This window comes from Sarcophilus harrisii, chromosome 2 (assembly GCF_902635505.1).
Source record: "Sarcophilus harrisii chromosome 2, mSarHar1.11, whole genome shotgun sequence".
Taxonomy (NCBI): domain Eukaryota; kingdom Metazoa; phylum Chordata; class Mammalia; order Dasyuromorphia; family Dasyuridae; genus Sarcophilus; species Sarcophilus harrisii.
This window is the reverse complement of record NC_045427.1, coordinates 242,078,741-242,090,851: the sequence shown is the minus strand read 5'-3', so window position 1 is coordinate 242,090,851 and position 12,111 is coordinate 242,078,741. Positions and strand designations below refer to the sequence as shown.

Sequence of the window (12,111 nt, the reverse complement as noted above, 5' to 3'; positions counted from 1 at the left end):
ACTTCATCCTCATGACCTCTAGCCCTGGAACTCCTAGGATGGAAAGGCACCAACCTCCCCCTCCCCCCAGCAGATAGAAGCACAGCAAAATGAAAGGGCCGGTGGAGGCTGGAGGCTGCGAGCATCCGTACAGTTCTCTCAGTCTCTCACCCCTCCTCCTCCTTTTTCTCTTTTCCCACACCCTTCATTTTCATAGCCATCCCCTTGGCCTTGGCCAATTCATCCAGAGAGCGGGAGTTTCCCATCGCTGACTGAGCACAAGGAACAACAAGGCAAGCAAGGATGCTCGTGGAAGAAAGCCGTGTTTGTCTTTCCTCCCCCAGCCTCCCTTTTCTGAGGGCTTCTCTCTCTTTCTAGGCCTCAGGCAGCCCTAGGAAACACACGGGGAGCAATGCCCTGCCAGGCTGGTGTCAAAGGCAAGCAGAGATGCTGCACTGCAGTGCTGAGTCCCTTTCTGCAATCGGACGTGCACAGTCCAAAGGCTGACTCAGCACAATTCTTTTTTTGATTGGTTGGTCTGAGGAACATAGTTTTCATTTATGCTAAGGTGGCGGCAATTAAGAAACCACCCCCCCCCAACCCTTAACCCCCAATCCCTACTCTTTTAGTCCTACCACTTTAGTCTTCTGAATCTACTTTGTAAGTATCTCCCCCAAAGTCACTCCTGGGTCCCAAACAGTCTTAGGTTCCTCCATTTTTTTTTTAATTTAGGGCATTTAAAAAAATTTGCAATTCAAGCGATGCTCACTGTGATTGACTCATGCTGCAGCAGCTAAAATATCTGTCCTGCAGGTCAATCTAATCATGCTTAATAGCAGTTTATTCTTCAACGCAACATTTTTCACGTTGGGTCGACAGTTTTAAATGAGATTGCTGATGCCCCCCTTTACTAATGCTTTTACCAGGGGCAGCACACGCTTTGAAATACTTGTGCAATAAAATGCTTTATTGCTCTTGATGAATGCACTATTAAACTGGAATTGCAAACAGCCCCTTCTTTAGAAGGAGGTAGTGAAATTTATTTGGCCACCTGGCTGAGGGAAAATAAAAAATAACTCGTCATCAACATAAACAAACAAACAAAATAATGGGACTGATGTCCCTTCTACAAATGGTCTCTTTCCTCTCTCTCTCTCTCTCTCTCTCTCTCTCTCTCTCTCTCTCTCTCTCTCTCCCCCCCATTTCTGACACGGTACTGGTTTCCCTCACATGCAGAAAATACATTTTGAGAATGACTAGATTTTGTGAGCCATAGAATAGAAAAATTTAACTAATTTGGTCCGCTGAATTTACGAGTTCTGCAATTCTCAAAGCTACTCTTTCTACCCCTAGAACTTAAGTGCCATCAGTTGGCTGTTTGGTTGATAGTAGCTAAACCCTCCAATGGTCTCAACAACAATACTGACACGTCTTGTGCCCTCAGGTTTCTCTAGAACCAGCTTGGACATGCTCCAGAGAACTTGGAATAAAGACTACTGCCTGCTTTTCCAGGGTTGCTTTCTATACAAACAACCCGAGGAAAGCTAAGGGAAAATCTTACACGAAGCAACATCACTCTGATAATTGGTGGAAGGAACAAGTTCATATTTTAGTCTCACCCTGAAAAAGAGGCTGGTCTTAAAAATATTTCAAGTGCTCTGGTGTATAATCTTCTCTGTTCCTTCTTAAAAGCTTTCTGGTGAAGCAAAGTAACAAATAGAAACCCTTGAGGTGTGTTTTTACTTCTCCTCCAGAAGTCACTCTGGACTTATAAGATTTGGAGTTAGAGGAGGACATGAAGATCATCCAATCCACCCTTAACCCATGATTTTGTATAGAAAGATAACAGCCTCTCAGGGTCATACAGGTGGATTCATGCTTTGAAATCAAATCCTCTGAGTTTAAATACAATCTTTTTTTTCACTAAGTCACAGTCCTTCAGGTGTGTTACCTTGGCTAAATTCTTTTCTCACAAAATCCAAGCCAATCTTAATACAGGTCCCCATCCTGTCAGCCTCTCTCTTCTTCTACATTAAAATGTTAAACTAGTAAAATGTCACAAAGAGGGTGACCAAAGTCCCAGCTGGTATTGTAAAAAACACTTACATCAGAAAAGATCCAAGCTTAGTTACTTCTTACCATTAACCATGCCATTTGATTCACATACCTTGGAATGCCAAAGGTAGAAAGGGAGAGAGATGGGAAGAGAGAGAGAGATAAAAATTGCATTAGGACTGTAAATCAGCCCCAATTCCAAAGCTGGAGTAGTGGTGAGCAGTCAAAGGCTTAAGGTGGGAGTGGGAAGTGGGGGAAAAATGTTAAGAAAAGGAAATTTAATTTTATATTGAGAAGGGTAAGGATTGTTCTCATTTTTAATTCAGCAGATCAAGAGAATAGAGGTGATTTATAACAAAAAGAAGGCAGTGACTATCCCTGTGAACTCTCTTGTTTTACTGCTCAGTCAAACCTAATTTCAAAACACTAATGCTTTTATTTAAACACCACATCCTGCAATAAAACTTTAATGTAAAACAGGGACTTATCGAAGTGAGGAGGCTGCGGCATTTCTGTGGTCGGTTAGCAAATCTCTGTGGCCTCCTATTTCTGTGGCCTTGCTATTTCTACTCATTGTGGCCGGAGTTTTACCCTAATGGGGACAGAAATGCCATTTCCTGGGACAAATACCCATCAGATGCAAACTCTCCCATACCCATGGCGGGGCCAAAAAGCAGATGCCTCCTCTCCCTATTAAGTTTCGCCTAGTTGGCATAAGATAAAAAATACCTGCATAGAGTTATAGTTATATTTATACCTATAAATGGAACAAGACATTCAAAAGACATATCAAAGGGAATATATGAAATACAATTTATGGTGCATGTGATGTAACATGTTATATATAAGGCAAGCTAGAAAAGGTGGGACATATAAGGCATCTGTGAGCTATATGTTATATGAATATATATATATATATATATATATGCTGTGATCTATGACGTAATATACAAAGCATACTATGCACGATATGTGATGGGCCCTGTGGCTGCCATGTCAAGCATTTTAAGAGTCAGACTGGACTGGACACATGGTACTTTTTTAATGTATTCCTAAGCCAAGGATTTAGTTATTGGGACAATATAGTTGCATCCCACGCCAGGGACAAGAAGAGAAGAGGGCTAATTCCCTGATATTCCTTCTCCCTCTCCACCTATTTCCATACATAGGAGTCAGGATTTGATGAAAAGTTCCCAATTCTAAACAGGGCAGATACACCTGTTGCAAGTTCCAGAGGCTAGACATGTGAAAGAAGAAAGATCTCATGATATGAAAATTAAAAAGATCTTAATGATTGCTAGACAAATATTCCCCAAGCTGAAAAAACTGACCCTTTCCTACTCTGCTAGCACCCCACTCCGCCCAGCATACCTGAGTATACCATTTTCCTATAGGAGCCAGGATCTGCAAAAGCAATACCTTGGGGATCATAAGAAATGACAGGAATTCTCCCACGTTCGGTTGAGATAACTGCAAAATCCTTCTGAAACTCAGCTCATTTCTTCCTAGAGAACACTGTCTCTGCAAGATCCTCTCTTTCTATCTCTTTTAGGGATTCTTTCTCTCAGTTAAGATTCTCTTATTTAAACAGAGAGAGTAACTGACCACTGAATGGAAAAGGGGCACTTCAGCAAAATCTAGATCCTGAGTTTGGGTTTATCTCTTGGGTCAGATCAGCTCAGAAGCAATATTGTGCTACCCATAGTATAAAATTCTGTTATGAATGCACATGAAATCCATCTCTAAACCTGGTGATTGAAATCTCTTGATTTTTTTTAACTTATTCTCTCTCTCTCTCTCTCTCTCTCTCTCTCTCTCTCTCTCTCTCTCTCCTTGTCTCAATATATGCTGGGGCAATCAATATTTGAGGACAGCATCTTCACACCGAGTGTGGAACATTACTTTAGATTTTACATCATTCCAAACTGATTCCAATGAAAGCAAGGCTCACCATACTTTGTTGGTGGGGGAAAAATCAACCTCAGTTTAATCTGGGGAAATGTAGAGAGAAAATCATTTTGGAAGCTCTAGATTTAGAATACTCTTGTCTAAAAAAGTTTCAGAATACTGGAGTTCAGGCTCCTGTGTATGGCTAAGATTCTTCTGAGCTGTCTTGAGTATTCCCTAATAGTGTCCCTATAGGATATATATATATATATATATATAGTGAAAAATGACAATGCTTTTTAAAAAGCAATGATTTGTACAGTGATTAGTACACAGTTAGATGTGATTGAGTCTTAGCTAGAAACTCTGGAGGTTGTGGGTGTTAGGTTCCCTAATCACTTCCTTCTAGTGTATGGTAGGTGTGACATTAAGTGGCACAACTCATTTGTGTTGGGTCTTTGCCAGGGTGAAAAGTGATCATGTCTGAAAATGTTAAGAGTAAAAGGCATAAGTACACATTGCTCTGGGTTTTGAAACTCTTTGACTTCTCTCTCTCTCTCTCTCTCTCTCTCTCTCTCTCTCTCTCTCTCTCTCTCTCTCTCTCTCTCTCCACTTTATTCCCTTTTCTGTTTGACTCTATATTCTACATTTCTCCCACTAATTGAAGAATTCACCCCACTCTGCTAATGCCTAGACTTCTATAGGCTAAAAAGTAGGAGGGGATAGGGAAGAAGACGACAGGAACCTGCAAGCCCCCAAGATCTAGCACTTGACCTGAGCCCCTGCACACACCAGAAGCGGACAACGGGCTTTCTTCTGGTGTTGCCTTTCCAAGCGCCTGCCGCAGTCAGCACGTTGAATATTTAATGTCCTGATGAGCATTTCCACCTGCTGACACAGGCAAAGTGACAGAACAATACAGCCACTGGAACACCATCATCAATTGACTCCCCAGTCAGTCTGCCATGTCAGGCATTCCAAAAACAAAATCTGTCTGTCTCTTTCTCCCTTGAACACAGGTCACCCTGCTCCCATGAGAGAGATGCCCTACCGGAAATACATACTTCTTTACATTCCATAGCTTAGCACGTTCATATGGGCATATAAAGTAGTATGTTTCTCAAGCAGGTAGTTTTCAATATGCGCATTTATATGTTTGAAGAGGAACACAGCAAACTGCTTTGGAATTCAAACCCCATGTGTACTTAGTGGTGGCTTGGGTTAATGATGCTGAGTTACTGCCCCATTTTCATGACATCTTCCTCAAAACCTCCTGCTACACACACACACACACACACACACACACACACCCTTTTCTTTTCTCCAATAAATCAGTTATTCTTTCACTTTCTTTTTTTCTTATGTCTATATGTCTCTGTGTCCTAACATACATACATAGTCATGAGAAATAGGAAGGTGTTGCCTTTGACAGAAGTATGAGAAATCCAGCAGTTTGTCCCCTTCATAACTAATTTTCACATAAATAGGATGAGAAACATGACAAAACCTCTTATTCCCCCCTGAAAAGTACACACATTTCGTACTGAAACTTTTAACCACACAGAATATATACACAAAATATACATAGACCATAACACATCCTCTCCATGCTTACCCCACCCTACCCTCACTCCCACATTAACAATTAGAAGGACTCAGAAATACAGGTTTAAAAGAAAAGATCCAGAAATTCTAGAAAATTACAATTCTTTCTACTCCTCAGACGAGGACTTAGAAAAAAGAGAAGAATAAAATAAAGACTGCTCCTTTCCTCTTTCCTGCAAAGCTTAGCGCTTGTCCATCTGGAATTCAAATGTCCAGTTTACAACTTAGATAACAACACCAAGCTGCCTCCTTTTCATACTGAGGTTAGAAGACTCTTCTGTTAAAGACAAAGGATTCATTCAGCAATTAACTGGGGCTGAGGAGAGAGAGGCTATTAAAAAGGCAACTAGATATTGTAAATAGAAGCTCTTACCTAGTAAATCCAGAATTTCTTCTGCCTCCCAAAGAGGAGAGCCCCAGAAAGAGAATGTCTTGACTTTCTTTCTTTCAGTGTTGGGAAAAAGCCATCCAGTTGAACTCTGTAGCAGTTGAGAATGGTTGCGGTTTACCTGACAAATTGTCAAATCGAAGGTTCATAGGGATAACTGGAAACCTGGATATGTGAGCTTAGGCCAGAGTAGAAGTCAAGGAGTTACTCCTCAAGCACTCGTGTGTGCTTGTGTGCACCCACCCATCTGTGCCTTTCTTCTCTCTGCACCTCCCTTCCCTCTCCCTCCCCCCAGCCCCTCTCTCTCTCTCTCTCTCTCTCTCTCTCTCTCTTTCTCTCTCCCTCCCTCTCTCCTTCCCTCCCTCCCTCCTCTTTTTTCCTCTCCCGCCCTCCCTCCTCTTCTTCCTCCTCCTCCTCCTCCTCCCCTCCCTCTCCCTCTCTTCTTCACCATCCCTCACGCTTTGCCCCTTTTCACTCATTGCCTCCTAACCCCTCTGAGCTCTAAAGCTCTTCTAACAATGTAGCCCCAGTGCCCCACTGAAAATGATGATCACACTGAATAGAAGACTATTATGGACAGGATTTAGGTGCCCAGCAAACCAAGAGGTCATTTGGGGCGCTTCCTGCTCATTCAGCATTGCTGTAATAGTATGCTCGGACTGTCCACTCACCTGCTCCATTTGCCTACTACCCCAGCCCGAGCCCTCCAGATCAATACCAATTTACAGGCAAATGCAGAATGGCTGCCTTAGTGTTAATGAATTTTACCGTTTCTCACAGTCTTCTAATGAACCCTTTAAAGAGGGTTTAAGTAAACTTAGCAAGTGGTAAACTAAGCACTTTGGAATACTTAATTATATCGATGGGTTTTCCCCTGCATTTTGAAATTTCTCTGTGAGCAAAGGAGGAAATATTGCCCCCATTCTCCATCATCATATATAAACTCTGACAAAACCAAATAAAAAATAAAATGGGAAAGGGGAAGCATCTAAAAGAGATCTGGGTGAGGTTTCACTCTCATTCTCAAGCTTAGTTCCTGACCAAGCCAGAAAGTAATCAAACCCCAAGTAAATTTGGTATCTAGGAGTTTATTGAGAAGAATAAAGAAGGAAACTGCAAAGTGTGTGATAACACTAAATCCCAAAGGGATTTAAATGGTTATCACCTTCTCTGTTCATTGCATGAAGTCATATTAGATCTTTGGGGGGAGGGAGTTGCGAAAGGGTGGGGAAAGGAAGGTGATTCCAAAGAATCACTTAACAGCAAAAAGTATGACTGCAGTTCATTAAAAGAGAGAGGAAGGCTGGGACTTATTAGGAACAGGGATTAGGTCAGAAATTTGGAGGCTATATTCTGAAAATAACTGGACAAAAGCAAGAATCCAGTGCAGTTGGGCTTTTTTAGCTTTAATTAGAGGAAAATTCAATAAGGGAATTAGAAATGTTTTGAAGGTCAAGGGAATTAACCTAATTGTCACTCCACTAGAATTACTCTATCTAGTGTGTATAATAACCACTCTTTTCCTGCACTATTTATATATATAATATATATATATATATAATATATATGTAATGTACAGACACACACACACACACACACACACACACACACACACACACTCTCACTCACTCACACATCCCTAGTATCCTTAGATAGCAAATACATCTTTCTCACCATTATCACCTCCAGTGAGGAATTAAATTAAAAATACCACCACCCTTCTCCAATAAAAAACAAATATCTCAGTATAACAAACCATAGAGTTTTTCCTGTAAAGTCTTTCCACTAGTGTGTGAAATGGACAGGGTGGACCTTTCAAGTAACTGGGGATGATCTAGAATGACTAAGTCAGAGTTTCACACAAGAAGGAGATGAGGGAATGGATTATGGCTCTGAAAGGCGCTTCTGCCTCCCATTTAAAAAGGAAAATGCCATTTGGCAGGATGGAACAGAGAAAAGACCTGCTGCCCCATTTACATTTAGGCACAGTTATTTATCATTTTCATCCAGTCAAGGATAAAAAAGGGCAACTTAAACAGCATGTTCCTGTTACCCAACTTTTCTTTCTGCATCTCCAATGATTTAGCAGAGACCCTTGCATGATAATGTGAGCTGAAGTCTAGGTGAGAAAGAATTCTAAATGCTCAGTGTTGCTGACAAATGAGAAGTGTGCAAGAACAGAGGGGCAAAGGAGGGCAGAGAAGACAACCCAGAGCCAAAGAGGGTGGAGAAGGCAAACCAGTCAAGTAAGTAAGTGTGAGAAATAGTAGTGAGCAGATGTTTTCCCAGCTCTAAATTTCTCCGGTGCCCTCAACTCCTGACCTCCATATTGACAAGGATTAGTTACAAATGTCCCCAGGACAGCTGAAACTTTGGAGGGATCGGACTAAGCAGGAGAATATCCCCTAACCCAGGGGGAAAACAGAAGTTTCAGAAAGATGCCTACATGAATCTCTTGTTCATTTTCAAACTAAACCTAGTTTTGTGAGGGTTTTTTGAAACAAAGTTCTACCTCCTGAAATAAAAGATATTCTGAGTGGTCTCCTAGCCTGTAATCAAAAGGACCAATAAACCCAAGAGTTACAATGTCCTTTAAATTGCACAAGGCTGCTTAGCCTATAAATACTCACTGAAAAATATACTCCATTCTGTGCATGTGGGAGTCATGCTAAGTCAAAGAGACACCCTCTATCCCTATATAAATCAAACCTATCTGGTTCTGAGGAGTGTGTGTGTGTGTGTGTGTGTGTGAACACTCATGTGTTTGCATGTGATCCCTTTGCAACATTTCCTTACAGGATTGTATTTGTACATACACCAGCATACTGAAAACCTACACCCCACAATACATGAGTTTTTCATACTTGATGCTTAGGGAATCGAGGCTGTTACAGAAAAGGTGGATTGAGAAGACGGAGGCCCACTTCAATCTACAGAAAAAAGGCATATCCCCTTTGCAGTGGGGTATCCCTTGCCTTTACCATTCTTTAAAGTCAAGCCGTGAGCCCTTCTTCCAGATCTGATGGGGCCGCTCTAAGCAGTCTCTCATTGGTTACCAATCTTTCTGCTCATCGGCATTACAATGGTTAAGGACCGCAGTACCAGGAATGTTGCAAGTTGGGCTCTTAAGTTCGAACCACGTTCCTGTTCTAGCACTGGGCGGAACTGACAGAGCTCAGAGCCCGTTAATCATACTCTCCCCTGACCGCCCCCCCCCATTACCCCCACTATGACAACCCCAAACATCCCTCCGGCTGTCACTAGCCTGCACTTCTAAACCAGGGAACACAGACCGCCAGCAGCCTTACAAAATGATTGTATGTCAAAGTTCTTACATTTGAGTTTAAAGCATTCGAGCTATTGCTGGCTCTGCAGTTTTTAAAATGCAGAGGATACCGCACGCCGAAGAGAAAACTCCTAACCTACTCCATGGGAAGACACACACACACACACACACGCGCTGCCCCCGATGCAGTGAAGCACACAAGCACACACACACACACACACACACACACACACACACACACACTTCCAAACCCCGTCCCCCTCCCCAATCCCGGGCAACTTTGCTGGAAGCCTTAAGTCCTGCCTGAGCTGGTAAGTGTTAAAAAAAAAAAAAGGAAGAAGAAAGAAAGAGGAAAAGAAAGGAAGGAAGGAAGAGAAAAAGGAAAGAAAGAAAAAGAAAGAAAGGGGAAAAAAGAACGGAGCCAAGCCGGTGCCATTAGAGGAAAGAGAGAAAGACATACCAGTGAGGAGATTCTGTTGCAGCAGGGGAGCCTCCAGAGCGCTAGCTGAATCAGCTTTAAAGAGTTAGGGATGCATGGAGGAGGGTCATGGCATCGCAAGGTAATAATGCGCTGGATGCTGCAGCCATCGGCTTCCTCCTATAGGCAACCTCTAATGCAGGGAGGGAAAGAGAGCAGGCCCAGGGATGGCATTAGTCCTCACTTGGAGAGAGGGGGAAAACATACACACACGAAAGAAGAACAGGCTAACAAATCCTCAGTCTCTTCCCCTAACACGCACGGTCCCTTCCCCCACATGCACCTCTGTATCCCCTCCGCTCCCCCTCCCCTCCCACCAGACACCACCACCACTCAGCCCTCCTGCTGCAGCGCAGACTTAGCAAAGGGAGGGAGGTCTTTAAAGCTTACAACTGAGAGAGAGAGAGAGAGAGAGAGAGAGAGAGAGAGAGAGAGAGAGAGGAGAGTGAACAAGGGGGAGAGAGGGAGAGGGAGAAAGCAGAAGGGAGGAAAGAGAACAGGCAGAAGGAGCGGAAAGCAGGAGTTAAGAAGAAGCAACCTTGCGTGCTGGGATTACCGCACACCTTGATGTATAAGGGCTGTGTCTGCAGAAGTCTCCCCTCACCCTCACCTCTTTCTCCCCTTCACCCCGTCTTCTCTCCTCCCCCCCCCAAGATAGGGTCACCATGAGGTAGAGGTCAGGTTGAAACAAAAGAGTATCGCCTGCCCGCATGCTCACACACAAATGGGGGGGAGGGGAGGAGGGGGATGCTTCCTAGTAGGAAGAGGGAGGATTGGGGGGTTTAGGGGAAACCTCTGATCAGAAACCAAGTTCACCTTTCTAGTGCTTATATACCCAGCTAAGCATCTGAAACATGCAGTCCCAGCCAAGTGGCTCCTTCTCATGCCATTCCCTCCCTGACCATATTTAGTCAACCATGGGAAAAAATAGACTGTCAGCTGCGGACAGCCGAACAGGGAGTGCTGGGAGTTCAATCGCTTCTCTCAGCTCATTGACTACTAGTCCTGCAGAGCCCTGAGTCTGCCCCCCTTTCTCCCCCTTGCTCTCCCCTACTCTCCCCATTGCTATTTTTAGACAGGCCAAATAAAGAGGCAGCTAGGCTTACAGGCCTGGGCTGTCCCAGGCCTTCACCAGGCCCCTACTATGTATGGTCAGTGAGAGACAGCCGGGAGATATCGACAGAAAAGTGTGTCAATTTTGGGAGACCTGTCCCATGAAGGGCCCCTATGGGCTCCTCCCCCATCTGCTGGAAATGCTCTTAGAGAGGAGAAGGATGCTGAAAGATATCGATTTTTATCCTTGGGAGCCAAGTGTGTTCCACTAAGGGGGTTTCCTGCCCACCACTTGGTGCCAACTTTGATCCCACTCCTCCCTCCTCACTCTCCTTATGCTAAGTTCACAAAGAACAGAGGCTGGGTGCCAAACGGATCCCTGTCTGTGCTTTGCCTTTGGGGATTCTGGGGGTGAGAAAATGAGAGGGGGCTGTCACTTTCTGGGTTTGCTGAGCGACCTGGAAGACACCAGGTCACCTTGGTGACCAAAAATAATAAATTTGCTGAGAACCGTGCATAATAGAAAGATGCCTTTGCTTGCTTACAAAGCCCCAAATCTGTGCTGCTCATTAAGCTAATGATCTTTTCCCCTAATGTGTTTCACAGGGCTAAATTGTATAATTGGGATTATACCAGCCAACACATACCCTGCCATCTATCGATTCTCTCAATGTCCAGATCGGATGACTATGTTTAGTTCAAAGTTTAGTCAACTCTCAGTTCACTCTCCTAGACCAAAGGAATGGGAGAGAAACAGAGAAATTGGGTAACCACCAACTCATTTCTACTTTTTGTCTTAAAAAAAATAAGTCTTCTAGTCACAGCTTTTCTTTTATTTAATTTTTTAGTTTAAGGAGCAAATGAATGGTCTGTGGCAGAGTTGCCAAACACACTGCCTGCAATATTCCCAAGTGAGAACCAGGTTAAAATACAATTGGGAAATATTTAACAAAATAAAAAAAATTATAATATGTAGTTTAATAAGTCAATGTGCAGTTTGCAGGATCCTCATATACAGCTCAGTGGATCCTGTTTCTATTTAAGTTTGAAATTACTGGTTCAAGACATTTTTGGTGTTGCTGAAAAAAGGGGGTGTTTTCTTTGAATTTTAATTCTTCAACTAATCAGTTAAGTAGGTTAAGAGGAAGGGTTTCCTGTTGTTGAAATCTAGAGTACTGGATCCAGAAATATTTTTAAATAAGGAAACAATAACATGAATAATTATGGGGCTAGTTTTGGGACTTTTTCAGGTCCAACATCCTGATTTTCCTTTGTTCAAGTTAACACCCAAAGAACACTAGGTAGAAGAGATAAAATACCTACATTCAATCTGACCCACTTTTTAAGGACCTACTATGTACAAGACATTGTTCCAGGCAG

The 12,111-nt window shown here is 43.0% G+C and overlaps 1 long non-coding RNA gene across 1 annotated transcript; it reads right to left on the bottom strand.

The window, feature by feature from the left end:
• Positions 1-3,818: 3,818 nt before the first annotated feature.
• LOC116421525 lies at positions 3,819-10,465 on the bottom strand. Its single transcript, XR_004231913.1, has 2 exons — positions 9,661-10,465; positions 3,819-6,035 (listed from the first exon to the last, which is right to left on the bottom strand). It is a non-coding gene; the product is annotated as an uncharacterized LOC116421525 (long non-coding RNA).
• Positions 10,466-12,111: the final 1,646 nt, after the last annotated feature.